The 5,048-nt window shown below is 35.3% G+C and overlaps 1 non-coding gene across 1 annotated transcript; it reads right to left on the minus strand.

The window, feature by feature from the left end:
* Nucleotides 1-4,124: 4,124 nt before the first annotated feature.
* Nucleotides 4,125-4,231, minus strand: LOC125103370 (U6 spliceosomal RNA). Its single transcript, XR_007128375.1, has one exon. It is a non-coding gene; the product is annotated as a U6 spliceosomal RNA (small nuclear RNA).
* Nucleotides 4,232-5,048: the final 817 nt, after the last annotated feature.

A 5,048-nucleotide genomic window follows, 5' to 3' on the forward strand; every position in this document is an offset into this window, starting at 1 on the left:
GTCTTAACCACTTTCAAATATGCAATCCAGTATTACTAATTATAGTCACCATGCTATACAATGCATCCACGACTTATTTATTTTATAATTGGATGTTTGTACCTTTTGACCACCTTCACCATTTTGCCCACTCTCCCCCATCCACCACCTCTGGCAGCTACCATTCTCTGTATCTATGAGCTTGTTTTTGTTGTTGTTGCTGTTTTTTTAAAATTCCACTTATAAATGAGCTCTTAGAATATTTGTCTTTGTCTAATTTATTTCATTAGCATAATGCCTTCAAAATCTATCTATGGTGTTGCAAATGGCAATATTTCATTTTTTATGACTGAATAGTATTCTGCTGTGTGTGTGTGTGCATGCCATATTTTTATCCATTGATCCATCAGAAGACACTTAGGTTGCTTCCAAATCTTGGTTATTGTCAATAATGCTGCAATGAACATGAAGCTGTATATATCTTTTCAAATGACTGTTTTTGTTTTCTTCAGATAAATACCCAGAAGTGGAAATACTGCATCATATAGTACCTCCATGTATAATTTTTTAAGGTATCTCCATATTCTCTTCCATAATGGCTGAACCAATTTACATTCCCACCAACAGTGCACAAGGGTTCCCTTTCTCCACATCCCTGCCAACAGTTGTTATTTGTTGTTTTTCTGATAACAGCCATACTAACAGGTATGAGGTGATAGCACATTGTGGTTTTGATTTGTAGTTCCTTGATAATTCATGATGTTGAACATCTTTTCATGTACCTGGTGATCACCTGTATGTCTTCTTTGATAAAATGTCTACCCAGCTTCTGGACTCTACAGCTTTTACTCTATTTTTGTCCTAACACACAGTCCACATTCCACTTTCATTATTACTGTGCATTTCATTAAAAATTAATACTATTTTAAATTGGAATAGTAAACTGTGTTTGTATATGCTCTCCTTCATTTTATTCTCAACACTGCAGTCACAGTGATCCTAGTAAACATAAGCCAGTTCATGGTATCTTCTGAATAAAGCTCTCAATATTCCACAAATCGTTCTGAGTGAAACGTTACATGGACTGCCACAAACTACAGGGGTATACATGGTTAGCCCTTCATTATCTCTCTGAACACATCTCCTGTTGCTCCTCTCTTATTTCCTCTGCTCCAACCATACTATACTCTGCGATTCCTTTTTTTTTTTTTTAAAGATTTTATTTATTTATTTGACAGAGAGAGATCACAAGTAGATGGAGAGGCAGGCAGAGAGAGAGAGAGAGAGAGAGGAGGAAGCAGGCTCCCCACTGAGCAGAGAGCCCGATGCGGGACTCGATCCCAGGACCCCGAGATCATGACCTGAGCCGAAGGCAGCGGCTTAACCCACTGAGCCACCCAGGCGCCCATACTCTGCAATTCCTTGAACACAGCAGGTATGCTCCTGCCTCAAAGATTTTTTATACACCCTTACCCCCTGTGTAGAATTCTCTCCCTCAAAATATTAACAAGACCTCTTTCCACACCATATTTAGGCTTTATTTAGCTATCTCCTTTTTAGCCAACTCTCTAAAACTACAAATATCTCAACCCCATTAGCCCTCTTCTCATTCCCCATGTTAGTTTCTCTTTAGGTTTTTCTGACCTGTTTCAAGGGGGAAGGCAGAGTTTGTTTGTTTGTTTGTTTGTTTGTTTTTGTTTTTGGTTTTTTTTGTTTGTTTGCTTTGTTTTGTTTTTGTTTTTTCTGCTTGTTACTGTCCTGTTAACTAGAATTGTGCCTAGACCATAGAAGTGGTTCAGAAACTATTTTTTGAGTTCACCTTAATAGAATGAATAAGTGAATGATACAGTGTAAATAAATAAATGGTAAAGTATAATAGCTAAGTATTTCAACCTGAAAAAAATGTAGGTTTAAGTTCCAGGTCCATCACTTTGCAATTTTAGGTAAATGACGACCTAAACTTCAGTTTCTTTTGGAAAATAATTATAGTACCTTTCCTGGGATCATTACAATGATCAAATGATGCTATCCTATAAGATCTCAAAATTATTGGCAATTTTATCTCACATACTTAATAAAAAACATGCTTAGACTGATTTTTATCCCTGTCATTATGTATATTTTAAGGTTACTTAATTAAGAAATGTGATCATTTTCTAAAATGCATCAGCTTTTGAAAATTGTACAATACCAAACTATTTCCCTCAAATTCTGACATATCTGGGGTTTTCCTATGGATAATATTTTTAAATAGGAATATCTTTTTTTAAGCTTTTAGCCTATAAAATATCAGAAAGATATCTGTTCCTCTATATAATCCTGTCAAATTTTCTTAGGGTCAACATTCACCTTTCTTTGAGTTCCCCTGTCATGGAACACTCTAACAACTTTAACCAAGGCATACAACTGCCTTGCTCTTTTGTACAGAGTATTATGTTTCTTTAGTTTACCAGAAATAAAAATAACAGAATTTTTAAAATTGTTCACTTCATTGCAATTTAACATAAGATTAAAATGCATTTTACTAAAAATAAATGCATTTTACTTGAAAAAGAGGTTATAATTTCTTGGCACATATTTAATTTATAAATTTAAAAAGTGCTATGGATAGATATAAGAGTTAAGAAAGGGAAACTTACAGGGGCGCCTGGGTGGCTCAGTGGGTTAAAGCCTCTGCCTTCGGCTCAGGTCATGATCCCAGGGTCCTGGGATCGAGCCCCGCATCGGGCTCTCTGCTCGGCAGGGAGCCTGCTTCCTCCTCTCTGTCTGCCTGCCTCTGCCTACTTGTGATCTCTGTCTGTCAAATAAATAAATAAAATCTTTAAAAAAAAAAAAAAAGAAAAGAAAGGGAAACTTACAGGAAATTTTTTTCCAGTATAAGCAATGATTGCATAATTAGTATTATTTAGATTCTGCAGAGGCAAGTATATCTTGCACCACCCCAGAAAAAAGTCATTCGTGTATTTATGTTCACATATTTTCATAAAGGACATTATATAACAAATCCCAAGTTCTCTTTATATGGAAAATCATACTAGCCTATTGTTATTGTCATAACCACAACAAATCTGCAAGATTTATAAAACATATCACTCTTAACAGGTCTTGTTGAACTAATTTTTCTATATTCTCAGTCTTTAACAGATATTAAATTTGGATTGTTCTAAATAATAACCATTAATACATAGAAAGGTAAATAAATGTACTATGAAAAATTTTCTAAAAGAAAATTCAAAGAAGTATTTGTTCTAGAATATAATAGCTTGAATTTTGGTCTTTAAAATCAAATCTCAAAAATGGGTTATCATTTTCTTCCTTGGCTTTGGGCAAGACTACACACAGAAGTGACCTTCCCTTTTACTCTATTTTCTGCTGCATTGGTAGAGTTTTGAAGATATCTGCTTTGATATCTTTTCCTTTATACCTTTTTTTTTCTAATAAGCCAGGATTTCTGAGTATCTTTTCATACTTATTGTATCTTTCTTATAACCACCTTTTATTTTCTTTGATATTTTCTTTACAAAGAAAACAAGAGGAAAATAATTACTATGCTCTTTTTTATATATACTATTTTCTGAGTTGGTTTTATTTTTTAATTTATTTTATTTTATATTTTATTTTATTTTTCAGTTAGAAACTGTTACAACTAGTTCATTTTCAGATCTTCATCTTGGTGCTAGGGCAATAATCTAGCGTGGGGAATACAAAAGCTAGAACATTGAATGTTTCCCAGGTAGAGAAAATTATTTAAATAAAGGCACAATTGCCTGAAATTTGGACACATCAGGGCATTCTTAACTGACTGACCTACATTACATGTATTGGAAAGAACAAAGATGAGCACAGAATCATAGGTTGGAACCATTCTGTGAAGAGTCCTGAAAGTCAGGTTAGAGTTTTTAGCAAACAACTAAATAAAATGTTTTCCAGGTGCAAAGATGGGAAAAAGTATGCATAGATTATAAAATAGTTTAAAGGGTATAACTGGGACACTGCAATCATAGATGTGGGAATTCTCAGTGTCTGAAGTCAAGAACAGCAGAGCACTGTATGGACCAACACTCTGCTCTCCCTTACAGGGAAAAAAAAAAAAAAAACAACAACAACTCACTAAAGGTTTTTTGTTTGTTTGTTTGTTTGTTTTTGTTAATATGGAATGCTTCACAAATTTGCATGTCATCCTTGTGCAGGGGCCATGCTAAGCTTTTCTGTATGGTTCCAATTTTAGTATATGTGCTGCCAAAGTGAGCACCTCACTAAGTTTTAAAATATATCCATGTTCAAGTATAGCTAGAGAATATTATCATGGCTAGCGAATTGCTTTAAAAGAGAAACTGATTGGAGGTCAGCTAATAACAACCCCAAAGTCAATTGGCTTCTGATGAAAAAAATTAACATTTTCTTACTCTGGAGCTGGTAAGCAGCAGGGGTGGTCTGTAGGTTCAGGTGTACGCTAAAGCACGTCTTCGTTGTCCTTGGATCCAAGACTTCCCAGCACGCGTGTTCTTAGAGTGGTGGTGGACAATTATATGGGCAAGCGGGAACAGGTGATGTTTATTAAATGCCCAGTTTGTTACTAGTGTTTTCTCTCTTCCACCCACATTGTATTGGCTAAAGCAAACCATACGGATTCACCCACAGCCATGAGGTGGGACTTTGTTATAATCCCAGCGAATCATACTAATCAATTGGGAGGAGGAATTATAAGCAAATTATATAATCTTTCACAGTCTGTTTGAGGGCCAATTCCTTCATGATAAAACAATATTCTGCATTTTCAAATTTACAAGTTAACATTTGTACAAAAGCCAGAGGCTAAGTGCAATTATTAGACCCCCCCCATCCAGCAAACTTCACTTTCTATCTTTCTAGTTTCTTCCACAGAAACTTAATCATACTCTTAACAATGAAAAAACTTTTTTTTTCGAGTGTGATTTGACTAAGGTATATTTCTTTTTAATCTGGTTAAAAACCTTATGGATGGGGCGCCTGGGTGGCTCAGTGGGTTAAGCCGCTGCCTTCGGCTCAGGTCATGATCTCAGGGTCCTGGGATCGAGTCCCACGTCGGA

The sequence above is a fragment of the Lutra lutra genome, chromosome 6 (genome assembly GCF_902655055.1).
Source record: "Lutra lutra chromosome 6, mLutLut1.2, whole genome shotgun sequence".
In the NCBI taxonomy this organism is placed as follows: Eukaryota; Metazoa; Chordata; class Mammalia; order Carnivora; family Mustelidae; genus Lutra; species Lutra lutra.